Genomic DNA, 19,995 nt, shown 5'->3' on the forward strand with positions numbered 1-19,995 from the left:
CTGGTGCAATCTTTTGAGGATGTTGAAGGATTTTCAAATTGAGAAAGTGCATTTGAATACCCAAAACGACACAATCCAAATGACTATCCACAATTGAACTTAGCACAAATTTAGGGGTTGGGACTAACTTTACATTGCAACTTACAATCAACAAGATGCAAAAAGTATGAACCATGGAAATTCATCGAACGCCATTACATTCTCCATTGAAATCAAAGCATTATACTACTTCTACTCTAAGTGAGGAAGGTGAAACCATGCAAGCTTTGAAAATAAGTGAACACTATCAAAGAACAATGTTTCACTGTTATTATCTCAAAATTTATCACAACAATTTCATACAAGTCTCCCTCCGCTTTACAAATGAGGGGGTCACCCTTTTATATAGGCTTCATGCAAAACCCTAATTAGGGTTTTCCCTGAAAGATTCCCCACACATGATGCAACAAGGTGGGAATCAATAATAGATGACCATTATGCCCATATACAATTAATTATAATCTTGCCAAAAATGGCACTCATAAAGGATTAATTAACAATTACATTCAAAAAGTGTCCACTATGCAATGAATGCACCCTCATGCAAAAGGATCGCCCATTGTGCAATAAAGGATCCTTCATGCAAAACTGCCCCATCATGCCATAAATGCACCATCACCTCCACTTGTGATGATTGCATACAAAAGATGCTCCATTAGTTCATCATGCGTTGACCCAATTGCCACTTGGCGAGAAACCCCAGGAGAGAGAAAACTTTACTCGGGAATAATTTTTTTGAAGTTTTGAATTTTCCTTGTTCAGGGGAAGCTTTTCCATCAATTTTGCATATCTCCTATTTTTTAGGGATTTTCCAAAATTAGGGTTCCAGGGTCTAGGAGAGAAATTTATCTCATGAATCCAAATCTATCACTATTTTGAAATTCGGATGATCTTTGATGCTCGAAAATGGATTTCTCTAGAAATTTCCCGAGGGGAATTTTCTTGTTTAGTTCATCCTTGATTTCTTCCTTGCCGTAGAAATTTTATCTTCAATTCATCCTTGGGTGTGATTTCTTCCTTGCTTGAAATTTCGTCTTGAAGGAAGGAATTTCCAACACTCAGTCAATTTTTCACCTTTCCTGGAATTCTGTCCTAAAGGAAGGAGTTTCCAACACTCAATCAATTTTCCACTTTTCCTGGAATTTTGTCATAAAGGAAGGAATTTCCAACACTTGGTCAATTTTTCACACTTTTTCCAAGAATTTTGTCCTGAAGGAAGGAATTTCCAACACTTTGTCAATTTTTTACTTTTCTTGGAATTATGTGCTGAAGGAGCGAATTTCCAACACTTAATTGAATTTTCATCTTTTCCAAGAATTTTGTCGCGAAGAAGGAATTTCCATCACCTAGTCAATTTTTCACTTTCTTGGAATTTCTTCTTCTTGGGCACAATTCTTCATTGAGGAAGGAATTTTTTGAAATTTGAACCTTTCTTCCTGAACCTTGATTTTTACGTCTTGCTTCCAACTGTGGGCACATTTTGGAACTAGAAAAGAAATTCTAGAAATTTGTTCCCTGAGGAAGGAATTTTTGTGCTCTTTGAATTCATCATGTCCGTAGGGAGTTTTTTGACCAATTTTTCACATCTCCTATTTTTTAGGAACTTTCCTAAAATTTACGTCCTAGGTCTAGGAGAGAGAAAATTCCCTCACGATTCCAAATTTGCAAAAAAATTGAAATTTGGATGAGATTTGGTGTCTAAAAAGGATTTTTTAAAACTTTTCTCAAGGGGATTTTCTGCTTTTTCAATCCATTCCTGACATTCAATTTCCCCTTTGCCTTGGAAAATTTCCACTCTGTTGGCATTCTACACTCATTAGAATAGTTGATGTTTTCATTGATGACAACCAACTAGCAACCAACCGACAATAGGTTTCTACACATGCACTGGCAGGCACCGACACCTACAGGCACTTTCATCGGCATCCAGTTTACATCGGAAATGAAGTATACCGACACTTAGGCCGACATGGGATGAACTTTTGTTTATTATATAATTATCTTTTGTAAGCCGACTTGGTATACTGTAAAAGACTCATATATTTATGAGATCTTATAAGATCATTTTGTAATGATATGTATGGTAGAAGATAGTTTTTTTTGTGGCAGAAAAGGTTTTTGGTTAAGGTATCTATTTGAGCTTAAACTGGTACTGAACCTGGCATTAGAGATGCTGTTTTGAGCAGTACATTGTATTGGATTTAAATATCCATTTTTGTAGTCAGCGAGACTCTTCATTGAGCAGTGAGCTCTAGGCTCTTGGCCTCCCTGCATGTACATACCCCTATTGTAAGTAGTATTTATTCATTGGCCAGTGAGTAAATATTGTGAGTCACAAATCCCACCAAGGTTTTCCCACACCGGGTTTCCTCGTTAAAATATCTTGTGTTATGGTGTGTTTCTATGCTGTCTCTGTTATTTGTGTTTACTGCATTAATTCTTGTTTATCGATACACTATTTTGGGTTGCAAAGTTATAATTAAGTTTAAATATTCATTCAATCGGTTAAACACTGATTCACCCCCCCCCTCTCAGTGTCTTTGAGATTGTCATTGAATCTAACAATTGGTATCAGAGCCTGGTCCTCTATTTGCAAAAGCCTAATAGCTTGAGGAAGATTCTAAAACCGGTACAAATGTAGAACTTAAGAAAACAATTGGAAGGAGCTCTTGAAAATTTTGATGCAGAAAAATTGAAGAATATCAAACTTGAAGATGATCTGAGGACTGTTAAGGAATTCATTAAAGGACTTCAAGAGAACCTGGTTATAGCACAAAATAAGAGAAATGAACTTCATGAGAAAATGCAGAATGATGATGATGATGATGAAAAGGAAACTCTTAGAGACATTGCAAATAAGTTAAGGCAAGAGAATAGTAATATGAAGAATGAAATGCAAGATATGACTATGAGGTTATGTAAGGATATTGAAGATAGGAAGAAGAATGAAAAAGACTTGACTAGGAGACTTAATGATGCATGAAATGCAAATCTGAGACTTAGTCATGAAATTGATATTCAAAAGACAAATATGATTCACATGCAACATGATAAAGATGAGCTTGTGAGACAAGTTGGAATTCTTGAAAATAAGTTGATCACTGCAAATGAACACAAAGACAAATTCAAGAAAAGTTCAAAAAGGCTTGATGCCATGCTGAAAAGACATAAACCTGATGGAGATACAATTGGACTTGGATTTGAAATTGGAGAAAATTTCAAGATCAGAACAAACCGGTAAGACAACCTAATGCTTATAAATTTAATGAGAAATATTTCCATTGCAACAAATATGGTCATAGAGCAAATCAGTGTAGATTTAGAAATAATCAGAATACAAACTCACCCACCGGTCAATGTTCCAAATGCAACAAAGTTGGTCATAATTCAGAAAATTGTAGAATGAATGTGAAATGTTATGTTTATGGTAGATTTGGGCATTTATCTAATCAATGCAGATCACAAACCAGTCGAGGATATGGAAAGGCTATTTAGAGGAATAATGTAACTTGTTATGCATGCAACAAGATTGGACATATTGCAAAATTTTGTAGAAGCAAGACTATACCGACGAACAATAAAGGATCTAGTGTGAAGGGAAAAGAAAAGGTAAATGAAATAAAGCAAGATTTTTCAAAACAATGGATTAAGAAGGCAAATCAGAAAGTTGATGAATCTATCTTTACACTGTTGACGTGTTTTTAATGACCGTGTCTAACACAGTATAAAGTTGCCTAACGATCACTTCACTCTCTCTTGATCAAAGTGTGATTGTATGTTAAGATTGCAAGAAGTTCAAACAATCGACTCCAAGGTTCCTTCAATACATGGACGTGACTTAGTTGGCTGATGTGATTGCTAGTAATCCAAGGGGCCTTACGTATGTCGAAGAAATTTATGCAAGCTCGAGAATTTATTGACATGGATGATTTGCAATGAAGCTCTAAGTTTTAGATTTTTTGGACTTTGAAATATGCAGAAAGTAAATAGGGATAGGGTAGAGGGAAACTAAACTAAAGGTAATCTAATCCTAGGAACAAGGAGACGAGATAACTTGTGCAAAATCCAACTGCGCTTCGCTTTGCCAGCAACGCACAACTACACGAAGGCGATGTAATCTTCAGGGGGAGTGCTAAAGATTTTCAAATCGTCAAAAGAAACCATTAGATAGAACAATCTCTTCTAACAATCAAAGTTGAACGTATACATATAACGAGGCTCAGACTAACTTTGCACGGTATGCAACAATCAACTTCACACCAAAAGTATGAGCACGAATTTGGCAACAAGCGATCCTATCAAATCCAGTTCATCTAATAGCATGAAAACGAATCTAATCTATGAAGAGAACAAGACCATGCGAGTTCCAAAACAACACAAGAACACACCAACAATTGAACAATGTATTAAGTGTTTGTTTCAAAAACTCTTAGCAACAATCTCTGATGATAGTCTCTCTCCCTTACAAATGAGGGGGTCACCCCCTTATATAGGCCTCAAGCCTAGACTACATGCAAAACCCTAATTAGGGTTTGCCCTAAAGATTCCCCACTCAAGGTGCAACAAGGTGGGAATCTGCATTAAATAACCCATTACGCCCACTTACAATAAATTTAAAAGGGCCAAAAATAACACCCATGGTGATGATCATGCCTGGAATATAACTGACATCATCATAAATGCCTACCACTCTCCAAGCGACGACGACATGCAAGAAGAATCCGTCATAAAACCATAATGAGAGGACGACATACAAGAAGATTCCTTATCCTGCAGTGGCATGTGTTGACCGGTCCCATGCCTTAGTCAATGTTCCTTCAACCATAAATACGCCATCACTATTCAGTCAAAAGACTTTCGTCAAAAAATGGACGACCATTATCTCGTTCATTAATGGTGTATGCGATGAACCTACCGACGACAACCTCTAGTTCTCCAATGGAGACACTTGGCACATTTTCGATGTTGAATTCCATCAAGGCAATCTCCTTTTCACTTCTGGAAAAGAAACCTTCCCACTCTGCCATGGCTTCCTGTGTTTTCTTCATCATACCAGAGAATGAAGAAACGTTTGCAAAGTGTTCTTTAGGAAACGAATCGACGAAGAAGAAATCATGCAACTGGGATTTCAAGGAATTCACTATTATTCCTCCGTCGTTGAGTTTCCTTGAAAATAAAGCTTCCATGGCACTGAGGATTTCTTCTTGTATCCCTCTGATAGACTCCTTCAAGGTGACAAAATCTATGTTGAATTTATCAAGGGTGTTCTTCCCTGAACAGATGGCGTAGAACCATCGGGGAAAGTCATAGGCTTCATTCTCTTGGATTACTTTCCCATCTACTAGTGTTTGCCTTGGACTCCTTGTCAGGGCCCTGAGTCGGGAAATGGTTAAGTCTTGGTAGACATCAACATCTTCCCATAGTCTTTCTGCCGTTTATAACCTACTTAGGAGGGTCACGAACCACGAATGGAGCCGAGCTAGATCTTCTACAAATTTCCCTGCCTCAGCATAAACATCTTCTACCCATTCTCAGGAATTCTGTGCCATTGTCTTTGTAAGTTCTGCATCATCAATTACTTCCTTGGGAAGGAAGGGAGGGGGAGTGGATGAAGGACCCGCTTCCTTGAGGGGTTTCTTGAAACTCCTGACGTACTCGCATAGAAGTCCGTTTTCCTCCTTCAACCGCTTGCATTTTGCCTTTGACTTCAACAATTTCTCCTTCATGGCAAAGGAAGAATCGTCAAAATCTCCCATTACTTGACCGGTGGGAGCATGGCCAAGATCCACCTGTCTGATGACGTAATCTTCCTGCCTAATCTCACTCCTATCTTTAGCCACTGTAGGTTCAACAATGTGCAAGGTTCGGGCTCCGAATTCTTCCTTGACTACCTTGGAAACCTTCTGGGGGGCTTTTCTTTCCGGTGGCTGATCTATCCTCTTCAATAATTCTTCTAATTCCTGAGCAGGATTGGTCCCTCCTTCTGCTTCATTTCCCAATCTGCCTACCAACCAATCTGGTGCGGGAATGGAATGGCTGTAATCTTCTGCATGCTCCCGTTCTTGAGATTCCTCTTCCATTTTGCCAAGGATAGTCTCTACGAAATTATCTTGGCGAACTTCTTCCAGGTGCGGGGAAACTTCTTGTCTCTGACTTTTTGGCCGATGACGGCCCTGTGAAGCATTGATGCTAAGTATATCAGGTGCTGGAATGTTCCCTGGAAGTGGGCCTGCGGGATGTGGGAACATTTCTACTTCCTGTACGCTTGCAGAGCTGACTGTTGAATGTTCCCTTCCTGTGCTTGTTCTCTTTTGTGGAGGCTCCTCCTGCTGGGCTTCCTGGTGAACCTCGCGCGGGATTTCCTGTTGGGTATCCTTTGTCTTTGTTACCCTGGCCTCTTTGGGGCACTTTTTCCTTTGTCCACCCGGGCCTCTCTTCCTGCCTGACCCTGTGAAGATCCTTCAGTTGCCTCGCTATGAGAATCCAGATTTCCCATCAGCTGGTATGTCAGATGGACATGGTTTTCCACCAACTTTCTTGTCTACCTGTCAATCTAGTGCTTAGTGAATTTTAGCACTGGTCTAGCCAAAATGTTCAAATCATCTACCTTAGGGTCCGACCAATCTGGCAATAAGATAGGTTGATCCTTTATCCTCTCGAATTCGGGTTGCATCAAATCTGAGTCTTCCTTCACCTGGTCTGGTACCTGATGAATCTCACTTATTTTGATGGTGTTGAGGGGCAGTCTGGAGTGCATTCTTCTCCGGACCTCAAAGTCATCCTCGACACCTGCCCAGTAATCCTCCAAGTGAAATCTATGTATGAATTGACACCGGCAACCTTCCTAATCTAGCTGTAAGGATCATATTGGGCCCTGGAAGTGTAAAATGGTAGGCAGTAGAACGCCAATTCACTTGTTGCACTTTCAGCGGCCTCCAATCTTGGGCATATCTCCATGAAATCCCCCAAGACAATTGGAAATTCAATAGATTGCTTCTTCTTCTTCTTCTTCTGCAGCTGATCGTAGGCAGTCAATTGCCTCATGAGCTCAAGCAATATAAGCTTATTTGACGGATATCTAGGCAATTTGTAAGACTGGAAGGAGAAGCCCCACGTCCTGATGTAGGTGAACTTGGGGAACTGCAGGAACGCTGCGCCATACTTCTGGACCAAAGCACTTGCTTGCAGAGACAACCTCATGTGCAACTTATTTTGCATAATTTGTGTCAGGTACATGGTGAAGGTGCAATTCGCCAACTTGTAAGAATTCACGTTGTGGAGATGTCGCTAAGGATAACATTCATGCACCTTCAACTGAGCTGGCCCGCAGCCCATGGTTCCTCTTACTGGCAGCCCATCGAATCCTCCCCTTCGTGCAAGCATATATAATAGGTAGGAACTCATGGAAAAGGACTGAGGCCTTTTCTCCTGCAGGTTCTTCAATTGTTCGTGCAAGTAGTGGCTGATCAATCTAGCCCAGTCGATCAATGTATTAGAATTCATGATCTCGCCAATGTAGAAGAACATCCAAGGCTCGAAGTTCACCGAGTGTGAGCATCCCATTACTCTGCTCAACATTTTTATCATGTCCACATATTCCTGCTTGAACTCGAAGATTGTGAGAGTTTTGGGCATCTTGGAAATATGTACTGTAGGCTTCAGCAACCACTGCTTATTGATCAAATCAGCACACCTGGCGGGGCCTGCTTCATAGACTGCTTGAGCTCCGTTGCTGGCCCTGTACGTCATGGAGTAATGTGAAGGGATTCCAAAGGCTTCACCAATTGCCTCTGGAGTCAATGTTGCCAGTAACTTGCCTTCTGGCATTGAGATTGTCTTTCGCTCCAGATTCTAATGTGCTGCACATTCCAAGACTAAATTTGGGCATTGAATGGTGGAAGGAAAGCCAGCTACTGCAACTATTCCGCTTTTCACAATTTTGACAGCTGTCGGAGATGGATTGTGCCCTGCGGTTCCGAACATTCTTATCTTGAATGCAGCCCAGTTGAACATGCCGAAGTTGGTATCACTGATCTCTTCCCATCTTGAATTCAACCGAGAATGGGGGAGAAAACCCTTTCATCTCTGCTTTGATCAATGCTTGCCTAGAGATGGTAGCCGCCTTGCTAGGTTGCGCCATCTTGGGAATACTTCGAAATGATGAAAATAGAGACTAAGTATGAAAACTCTTTGCTTCTTTACTCTTTCTTTCTTGAATCTTGCACGTGAAAAAAAATGAAATGTTTTTCCCAACTTATATAGAATTCCCAAGAGGCATCAAATTAGTAATTGCATTTATGGTGCGTTATACTTTCCTTAATTACTATGACATGCAAGGCAGTTTCCCATGCGTGTGAGCTCAAATTTAGAACCTTCCTTAAATGCTCCCAGTCATGCGTCATACTTGGAAGATTCCTCTTGCCAACTCGTTGATTTCATACTTTCCAATTTTGGAGGGAGATTGCAGGATCTTTCTCGGGATTTGCTCAATTCCACTCCGACTTGTCATCTCCTGCTGTCGAAGGAACTTTCTTGGCCTTTCTCCATATCCCTATTTTTTAGGGATCTTCCTAAATTTTAGGAATCAAGTTCATTGGATGGGGAATTTCGTCCTGATTCAGAATCTATAAAAATTTCCATATTTGGCCGGGATTTGATGTCTAAAAATAGCATAACTGAAAATTCGCCCGAGGGGAATTTCTGATTTTTATTCCTCAACTCCTTGGATTTCGTGCCTTAGGCAAAATTTCAAATTTTCTGCTTGGGTGAAATTTTACCACACCAAGGATTCATGAATTTTCCCTCTGTGAATGACTTCTTGGATTCAGCGCCCCAGCTCAGACCTTGGCGCATTTTGAACATGTCCATGGAGAGGTGGATTATTGCACTTGTGAATTCATTCTTGGTTTCAGTGCCTCAGCCCTTACCTGTGCGCATTTTGGCTATGTCCATGGAGAGGTGGATTATTGCACTTGTGAATTCATTCTTGGTTTTAGTGCCCCAGCCCTTACCTGGGCGCATTTTGGCTCTGTCCATGGAGAGGCGGAATTTTGCACTTGTGAATGCCTCCTTGGTTTCAGCGCCCTAGACCAGACTTGGGCACATTTCCCACATGTCCATGGAGAGGTGGGTTTTTTCACTTGTGAATGCTTCCTTGGTTTCAGTGCCCCAGACCAGACCTGGGCACATTTTGCCTCTGTCCATGGAGAGGTGAAATTTTGCACTTGTGAATGCCTCCTTGGTTTCAGCGCCCCAACGCTGATTTGGGTGCATTTTCCACATGTCCATGGAGGTGGATTTTTCACTTGTGAATGCTTTCCATTTTAGGCATGGATTTCCAGCACTTGACCCATTTCTGGCCACCTTTGTCTACTATCTGACTTTCTGGAATTAGAAATGCTTGTGAATGCCTGATCCTTGTCGCCTTGGTTGACTGACCCTGCGTGTAATAACTTTCCAAAAATAGAAACTCTCCAGGTGTCAGTGTTAGATCCCCGAACCGGGTGCAATAATGACTTACTATAAATAGAAACGTACTAAAAATAGTAAGTTTGATTTTTGGCAAAATGGCAACATTCCGGGACTCGAAAAAAATCCCTAAAAAATAGGGATTTTTTAAAAATAGAAAGTTGTTTCGTTTGGGCTCGAATTTTGTTGGGAGGTGCCCTGAACGGTCAGTTTCCCTGAAACCCTAACAAGAACCCCTAAAATCTAGGACGGAAGGCAAAACCCTAGAAAAGGGACAAAACAGGCTTTAGACTTCACAAAATTTGCTTGACAGAGAAGCAAATTAACCCCAACTGACTCCCAAACACCCATAACATGGAGAGATTGAAGAGATTGTCACTAACACACAAAAACGAAAGCCAAACGACCAAAAGGGCCTAAAAGCTAAGTGGGTCCCCATCTGGGATGGGGTGATGTGTGATTAGGTCACAACATGCATCGGTATAGCAGAGTAACCCTCCACCGATAGGAGATTCTTCATCTAACTAAGGAATAATCCTTAGGGGGTATTGCAGAAAATTGAAAATCATGCATTTTACCCTCGGTTGATGGTGAGAAGATACATTTATTCTTTACCAGCAGATGTGTTAAGTTTTCACTTAACTGGCAAGCATTTAATGCGGTTTTAAAGAACCCTTTTGGCTATAAAGCACCGAAAAACCCTCATTTCAACTCACCAAGCATTCAAATAATTAGAGAGCGTGAAATTGAGCAAGGGCATCCTAAGGCGAAGCTGCGAAGTGATTTTCAGGCATTCAAAGACCTTCAGTTAAGAGGTATTTATCAAAATGGCAACCTCATCTTCTGTTCCTGAGTTTATTGCAAAACCTATCATTGTTGAAAACATCAAACGCCCCAGACCCGTGTTTAAGATTATCCCCGAGATTGCAAAGGAGGATAATTCTATCAGAGCTTTTTCAAAAATTTCGAAGGGTGTAGCATTTGCAGAAGACCTTAGAATCTACATACATTGCAACATAGAAAACCTAGAGACTGAGGATTTGAAGAAAATGTTTAATGTGATTATTATCAATAAAAAAGGCGTGATTAAACCTGAACATAAGATTGTGGAAGACTTAGGTTTTTTTAGAAATACTGAACATTCCCGAATTTCCAAAGGAAGTTGTAAGACTTGTATTGAGCAGAGTCCATGGAGAGTTCATGTGGTTAGAGTCAGTTTGCAAGATAACCAAGGAATCAATTAAGGCAGTTACTGGTTTACCTTCAACCGGTAGTAGGCCTGATAAAACCAAGAAAATACCTAACTAGAGTGTGACAAGCTTAACCAGAGCCACATCTGATAGCAGGTCACTTAGAGTTAATGATGTCAAGGATATAAATGTGAGATATGTTAGTATGATACTTGGATATAAAGCAATACATGCCAATAGACTGAATTCGGTTTCTAGCCTTTGTATTCATAGTGCATATGAGATGGTGAACAATAATGCTAAGATAGATGTTTGTGAATGGCTTAAAGATGAACTAATTGACAATTTGAAGAAGATTAAGGGAGATAAGAAAGGTACTTTCCCTTTTGGGAACCTACTAGTATGCTTAATGCTATACTTTTCCAAAGAGATACCCGACATAGGTCACAAGGATTTTGGTTATGACATCTCAGTAGGAAAATAGATACAGGAAGCTTTCACCGGTATGGGCACCGACTGTGACAAGAACATTGCAGACTACTTCAAAACATTTCAAACTAAGATGAGAGTAAGAGAGATATTACCACAGAGCATAGTTGATAAATATGACAAGGAAATTTGTTTTGTCATTAAGTGAGATGAGACTTGGATGGAAGCAATAAGCCCTAGAACTATTTTGGTTACTGAGATGGGTTATGAGGTAGACCTACCTGTTCTGGAAACATATGCAAAAGCCGTACTTGATGCACCTAGGGAGCCATCTGAAGAAATATTTGGTAATGCATAAACTATTGCAAGTAATGTATCTATGCAGAAAAAAAGGAAGAAAAGAGACAAGTTTATCAGAGATCCTCTAAGAAGGCAAGTGAAATTAAAGAAAATGTCATGAATATCGGTGGTATATCATCTAGTGAGCTTAAAGGATTGCAACCAGAAGCATATGTTTCATCGGTTGTAACATCTTTTGATACTGACAGTGGCAAGGCTGCTGAGTTTAAGAGAGTGGAAAGGAAAAGGAAAACCCCACCGGTACCTTCTCCTCCTCCTAAGAAAACAAGGACACTAAGGAAAAAGCAACATGCAGTTAGGGAACCGCAGAAGAAGCTTACACCAAAGAAGAAACAGACACCGGTTACCCCTACACTGGATGATCTATTGAATGAGATTACATAGGAAGGTAATCTGGTAAATGTAAATAAATGGTATGATTCTTTTAAGGATTTTGACAAACAAACTATTGAAGAAAGCATTATTTTACATTTGGATATCTACAAGAAAGTTTTGATAGAAGTAATTGATGATTTACCCAACGATTTATACATAAGATTAGAAGCTTAAAGGCTATCTGTGATGGAACTGGATAAGAAGTTGAAATTTGAAGCACTCTTGGCTGTACATCCGGTAAAATCCAAGGAAGAGATAGATGAGCTTATATCTAAAGCAAACCGGTCAGTATTTGTTAGTGGGCACCGACAAGTAAGCCTGATGGTTGGAAGGGTTAAGGAAATTGCAGATGAGACTACAAATAAATGGGACATATTTTTTGTTGAGAAGGAAACGCAAGAGGAAAGAAACAAACTGAAAGTGGAAAAGACATTCAAGGTATATCAAAAAGACAAGGGAAAAGGTAAAGTAGGTGGTGTACCTGCTATAAAAATAACAGATAACATCCCTCCACCAGCTCTGGACACCCCTCCATTAACTTCAACATCATCGATACGTACAGCTAATCCACCGGATATGGCTACTGAAGGTATAACTCATGATGATACTAACCCAAAGTCTGAGATACTTTTCACCATGAATGTAGATACTCAAGACATAAACATTGTTGTGGACAAAGAAACTGCAGAGGTTAAGGCAGATGATGTCAAACACAACAAGATCGCTGAGATACCGGCACAAACTGTTCATTCTCAGAACACTGAGATACCAGCTCAAGCAGGGCAATCGGAATCAGAGAAACCGACAGTTGTACAGACTGAGAAACAATCTGAGGCAGAGGTTCATGTTGAATCTGGGAAACCGACAGTTGCAGAGATGCTTAATTAAACTGAGAAACCATCAAAGGCAGAGGGACATACACAGACAGATCCACCGGAAGAAAATGTAAGTAAAGTGGATGCATCTGATGGAAATAAAGAGGATATAGTGAAGGTAATTGGACAAACATCTGTTGAGAAGAAACCCATAGTAGAACCGAACACATCTACAGGTGAATTTAGACCTACTAACATAACAAAGGTTCTATTGGATTCCATCAAGAGGATAACAGATTGCAATGCCTTAGCATTTAAAGAAATTGATAACACATTACCTATCCTGAAGACGATTGCACCTAATTGTCAAATACAACACATTAATGATTCTTTAGGTAAATTGGACACATTGTCCAAATTCATTGTTGATAATGTCATAACTCTGGAAAAGGTGAATGAGGATACCATTAAGGAGAGAGTTGACAAAGAGAAGAATACATTCTTTGAGAACACTATAAAGAAATGTATCGATCACTTGGACACACTTTTACCGGTACTTAATTCTACAATTTTGGAGTATAAGGAGTTATATAGAGAAGCACGTAAACCTCACTGTTTGACAGAGGACATTGATGAGGAGATTAAAAAGACACAAAAAGAGATTGATGACATTGCGGATAATATGATAGGTTCATTTGAACTTATCTCAGTTTTTTAGCAAGAAATGACAGTTTTTGAGAAGATGGAGAAACTTGAGAAAGAAAAGGCAAGAATAAGGTCCAAAGCTCGGGAACTAAAGAATACACTTGGTCCGAGGTTAGATAGTCTGATTACTCAGAGAGCTGAAATGACTAAGGCAACAATTATGGAGAATGATCACCGGAGCAACAAATGCACTATCTCACTGGTATGATCCAACAGACTGAGGCAACTCTAATTGACATCAACAAGTTTATGCAGAGTTTGAATCTAGTTTTGGCGGACATTTTTCAGATAGTAACCAACCGGTTACAAACTTTGAGGTAATATTTTTGTACTCTTTGATTATTTATGACATCCTTTGTCATTGATGTCAAAGGGGGAGTAGTAGTATAGAGAAAAATAAGGAGTAGTAGAGAGAAAAATGCATGTACAGAGGAGATCACTTGCTCAGGGGGAGCACATCTTTTTGGATTTCAGTTTTGGGATAACAGTTTTGATTTTTCTCATGAGTGTTGCCATCAATGCCAAAGGGGGAGATTGTTGGCATTCTACACTCATATGAGAATAGTTGATGTTGTCATTGATGGCAACCAACTGACAACCAATCGGCAACAGGTTTCTACACATGCACCGACAAACATTGACACCGACAGACACTTTCACCAGCATCCAGTTTACACCGGAAATGAAGTATACCGACTTTCAGGCCGACATGGGATGAAATTTTGTTTATTATATAATTATCTTTTGTAAGCCAACTTGGTATATTGTAAAAGGCTCATATATGTATGCGATCTTATAAGATCATTTTATAATGATATGTATGGTAGAAGATAGTTTTGTTGTGGCAGAAAAGGTTTTTGGTTAAAGTATCTATCTGAGCTTAAATTGGTATTGAACCTGGCATTAGAGATGTTGTTTTGAGCAGTACATTGTATTGGATTTAATTATCCATTTTTGTAGTTAGTGAGACTCTTCATTGAGCAGTGAGTTCTAAACTGTTGGCCTCTCTGCATGTGCAAGCCCCTATTGTAAGCAGTATTTATTCATTGGCCAGTGAGTAAATATTGTGGGTCACAAATCCCACCGAGGTTTTTTCTACACCGGGTTTCCTCGTTAAAATATCTTGTGTTATGGTGTGTTTCTATGTTGTCTCTGTTATTTGTGTTTACTGCATTAATTCTTGTTTACCGATACACTGTTTTGGGTTGCAACTTTATAAATAAGTTTAAATATTCATTCAACCGGTTAGACACTGATTCATCCCCCCCTCTCAGTGTCTTTGGGATTGTCATTGAATCTAACACACTCTTGGGCATGGAATTCACTTGGTGATGGATTTTACATCGTTTAACGAATTCCATGGCATATGGATTTTGGTGCCCTCCAAACCACTTGGGCTCTAGATTGACTTCACGAAGGAATTCCTTACAACTCCATGAATTCCCGGCTACCTCACTTTGGCGCCCCAACTGCTTCCTTGGGTAAAATTTTGACTTGGTCTTGGATTTTACGTAATTTCATGAATTCCATAACACATGGATTTTGGTGCTCTCCTGATTCCTTGGGCGAAATTTTGACATGGCCCTGGATTTTACGCCCTTTTCATGAATTTCGGACCATAGATGAGGCTGACATGCTTGGATTTTGAAGTGATTTTCCGAACTTAGGTGATTTTCAAGCTTTCCATTCTTGGACTGAATATCCACACAACCAAATTTTGATCACGCTGCCTACTCTTTGAATTTCCGGATTTAGAAATGATCGTGCATATCTGGTCTTCAGTGTCAACCTGCAAGGACTTGCCACAAGTAGACTTTCCAAAAATAGAAACTTTTTCAAACTGTTAGCGTTAGAGAAAAACAAGATGCATGACACTTTCTAAAAATAGAAACTTACTAAAAATAGAAACTGCTAAAAATAGTAAGTTTGATTTTTGGTGAAATGAAGACATTCTAGGAGGCAGTGAAATCCCTAAAACATAGGAACTTTCTAAAAATAGAAAGTTGCTCAAAATTCGCTCAAATTTCACATGTCGGTTTCTTAAAGGGCCTCGATGCCAATTCTATGTTCATTTTTTCAAAAACCTTAGAAAAGACCCCTAAAATCTAGGATTGAAAGGAGAAACCCTAAAACTGTTGAAACAAGCCCTAGACTTAGCCAAAATTGCTCAAACGAAAAACAGACTACATCAAATTGGACCCACTCACTTGCAGACTTGGAGCACTGACGAGACTATCGCGAAAAGACCCAACAAACAAAAACCAAAAGACCGAGAGGGCCTAAAAAGTAGGGGGTCCGTATTTGCAATGGGGTGATGTATGAAAATGTCACAACAATACCCATGTCTAATTGAATTATATCCCATTAGTCAACCAATTTGTTGGATGCATAAGAAATTGGGGGAAAATAACATTTAAAAATGGCCATGAATTAAATTTATCTATCATCAAAGGCCCAAAATCCCTTTAGTGTTACAATTATATGATTTAATAGATTAAACCAAATAGCAACTTAGGGACAAAAGTATCAATTGAGATAAGTACACCATTAGAAAAATTGGAAGAACAAGTCCCTTATCTTCACATGATATGATCAATGGTTCAATTGATAAGGCTAGATTAAATTTGACTAATTTATAATCTACTTTCTAGTCTTCAAATAGAAGTTGATGATTTTATGAAAACACCAATTTGGTTCAACAAGGTAGGAAGTTATTTGTAATCTCTCTAGATCAATCTATTTTCTTTGATAGATATTATTGTTAATAGCATAACATTATCATCAATTTGTTTTTGATTAAGGAAAAACAGGTTTTAAGGGACCCGAAACGCTTTTACAAGGTAGGTTTTGGAAGGACCTGCAACCCGAACCGAAAGATAAACTTGAAAGTCCACTCAAAGAAATAGAACACAAATGAGACACAACATGGCCAAACCAAGGATGGGGTACAACACAAAAAGGACCCCCAACAAGAACCAACGGGCTACAAGAGACCAACAGGCCCAACCCAACTAGTTTGGATCAAGAATTTGACCTACCCTTATGGGATCAAAGGGTCATGTCAAAAGAGGACTGAGATGATTTAGATTTTTTACTTTTAACAGTAATCCATCCCTCCTCAACCCTAGCAGCAACCTTTTGCCAAGAGGATGGATCCAGAATAGAGGACCTCCCATCACCAAGAGGAATAGAGCCAGCTTCCGGAGAGGCAGGGACAACATAAATCAAAGGATCAGACAAAGATCCAACATCAATCTGGGAAGCGGGAAGGTCATCCACCAAGGAAGAAGATCCAACATTCTTTAGACGATCATTTGGGATGCCACTGCAAGTATCCCCACACTCCTGAGCACGAGAAACAGAGGCAACAACCAGAGGCTCGGCCTGAGGAGCCTGCACAACCACCTGGGAAAAGCTTTTCTTTTTAATAAAATAGTGTTTAGAGGAGGCACCTTTCCACCAAGAAGCAAATCTCTTTTTCTTTTTATTTGATACACACCGTGCAGCAACATGTCCAGTTTGGAAGCACTTTCGACATCTGAAAGGGATACCCTCAAAGTCAAGCAGTTGGACCCAAGATCCCAAAGAAGATTCAATTTCTATCTCAGCTGGAAGCCCTTTAGAAGCATCAATGTTAACCAAAATCCAAGCATAAGTAGAATGATAAATTTGGTAAGAGTCCTTATCAATCATTAGGAATTCGCCTAATGCCTCCCCCACTTCCTCTAGCAGAGAGTCCGTCCATAGATGAAGGGGAAGGTTAGGGAACCTAACCCAGATAGGAATCTTATTAAAAGAATCAGTAGAAGGATTAAAACCCAAGAACCAGGGTTTAACCATCAAAAAAAATTTGTCCTCCCAACTGAAAGGATTTGTACATAAAAATTTTGACCTATCCTCTTCATATTCAAATTTAGCAATGAAAAAGCCCTTGGTTGAAGGAAAAATGTTAATTGAACCTTTTAAAATCGGTTCCCAGCTTTGGGAAATCCAAGTGTGCAGCTGAGGAAGGCTTGGCCAAAAGCCTCGAAACCTGCAAATCAAACCATGAGACTCAAACACAGAGGAGTTGTGGATGATCTCCCGATCAGTATCATCAGACACCCGGAAAGCCAATGGTTTGCAAACGGTAATAGTCCCCAAACCACAGGCAGCCCGATCTAAATCAGAGGGTGCCGAATGCACTGTATCACTACCCTCCATATTATCATCAATTTGTTGGCCATCAGTAACATTGGTCATTGTTGGCGGTATTGTTGGTTCATATAGGTTGATTGTGACAAAATTAAGTAATAGGTGTAGTAAAGTAAATGCTGAAGAAAATAAAAATGCCTAATGCATTTTCAATCTTTAAATCATCTCAATCTCACTTCATAACATTAAAGTTTGGGAACAATTACTCCACATATTTTAGTTGTATCCTTTATCACTAAATGAGATGATTTGATCAATAAAAATGGGATTATGAGAAATAAGGGATTTATATAGAACAATGTAGTTATTGTAATAAGTTCTCTAGTCAAGTGGAGCTTTAGCTACTGCTCAACTTTCTCCTTGATACCTTATGGTGCTTTAAAAGATCTTATCCAACAATGTATGAGAGCAAGGAATGACCTCACTTCCTCCCAAGGTTTAATTGTGAAGTGACTATCACCTCTAAATATGTCAATGGAATTAAATGTGTGATAAGTTTTAACCAACATTAAGCTCTTTATGCCCTTAATCAGGTCTATTATTCAAGCATGACTTCTTCAAATCCTTGATTCATTATTCCTTTTATAGATACAAAATGAAACAAAGAGACAATAATCAAGAGAGGGCATCAAACCTCTATTTCTCCTCCACAAGGAATATAAACCAAGCAATATAATATATGATGGTATCAAACCTCTATTTCTCCTCCACAAGGAATATAAACCAAGCAATATAATATATGATGGTATATGATAAGGTGTAGAAAAGGGGATTCAAACCATTTATGGCTTCTATGACATTTATAATCTGTAAATGATATTCAAATTTATGTTCAAGTTTGAAGTTATGTATATTATTATTCTCCTTACTGATATTTTCTATGTCTTATGTCACAGGTTGCTGAAGATAACATTAATAATTTCAATGTTTCTCCAACGCTTTATTTGCATGTACTTATAGCCTATGATTTATTGATCAAGGCATGGCTTGATCCGTCATGTCTTTTAGACATGCCTGATCGGTGCATAGACACCCCTTCGGTTAATATAAACACATTATTTATGTGTCGTGCAGTTAATCATTGGTCACGTCTTTCTTCTTTAACGTGTGTTATACCGATCACTATCGGTCATGCTATTTAACATATGCCGATAGTTATTAATAATCGGGGCAATGCATAGTGACCCGATAAGTGATTGGGATAAGTTAAACATAATCAATGAATAAATGATTTAGTATTAATATGTGTTTTAGAATGATAACTATTATAGTTATCATATGATAGCATTTAATCAATGCTATCATATGATAGCTATGGTAGTTATAATTCCGGTCTGATCACAACATGATTAATATAATTGATTATGCATATGAGATGGTTATAACATGATCATTTATTTAATCATGAGGTCTATACTTAAATTGTAGTTATATCGATAAGGTAGATGATTGAATGAGAGATAAATGAAGTCTCATTCAATCATTTATCTTACTGAAGCTATTAAGTTTCAACATAATCACATATGATTCTTCTCTAATAATTTGCATTAAGAAATCATTGAAATAAGAAATTTAAATGCACAATTTCCAATGAGAACATATTTTCAATTAATAATCACACTATGGTAAAGAAAAAACAAAAAATGAAATAATAATTTACCATCAGAATATTTTTCATCCATTTTTCAAATAAAATAACAAAGTTATTCACATTTTACCCATAAAAAAGGAAAAAGACAAGTGATGAAATTTTCAAGTACGAAAAATTGACTACCTTTGTTTAGGGTTCAAATGATTGGATTGAACTAGATGGATGCATATAAAATGAGGGGAAGAGGGGAGAAATTTATAGGAACTTGGGTGATATTCACTTCTAGAGTATCTTTGTAGGAAGAATTTGGTTAGTAAAGTACATTATGCTGATTTTTTGAGTATCATGGTACAACATTTGTTAACTTGCATGTCATCATGTTGTGTTAACTTGCTATGCTTATGTGAGCTACCGTAAGCTAAGAGCTAGTAGTGGTGGCAACACTAGAAACAGGTATATATACCAACAATGTTACTGTTGTAACTATTGATTCACAGTGTGACATAATTATCGTACAGGGCAACTGTCCACTTGCAAAAATCCTAGAGGTTTTTCATCTCTTATGCCTAGGTTTAGTGCTGGATTTGGTCAACGAATAGGAATCAATAACAAAATTGAATTCATCTTCATTTCAAGCTTTATAGGACCAATGGGGTAATCCTTTGGACATCAGTTTAAGATTTTACTATACAAAAATGATGCAACAACAGATACAAATATCACATAGTAAGGAGAAGATCGTCAAAATTTGACAAAGCTTCCTTCAAATCCTTAAATAGCCTATTCAACCTAAATGTGAGATAGTAAAGAAAAGAACATAAAAACAAAG

At 38.6% G+C, this 19,995-nt stretch overlaps 1 long non-coding RNA gene across 2 annotated transcripts in view; it reads left to right on the top strand.

Annotated features, from left to right (window-relative positions):
- LOC131046377 (uncharacterized) overlaps window positions 1-18,817 on the top strand; it is a 35,972-nt gene extending 17,155 nt beyond the window's left edge. For both annotated transcript variants that reach the window (XR_009358751.1, XR_009358750.1), the window contains one exon: window positions 18,472-18,817. This is a non-coding gene — a long non-coding RNA (uncharacterized LOC131046377). The remainder of the gene's footprint in view (window positions 1-18,471) is intronic.
- The last annotated feature ends 1,178 nt before the right edge of the window (window positions 18,818-19,995 follow it).

Source organism: Cryptomeria japonica, chromosome 8 (genome assembly GCF_030272615.1).
Source record: "Cryptomeria japonica chromosome 8, Sugi_1.0, whole genome shotgun sequence".
Classification (NCBI taxonomy): Eukaryota; Viridiplantae; Streptophyta; class Pinopsida; order Cupressales; family Cupressaceae; genus Cryptomeria; species Cryptomeria japonica.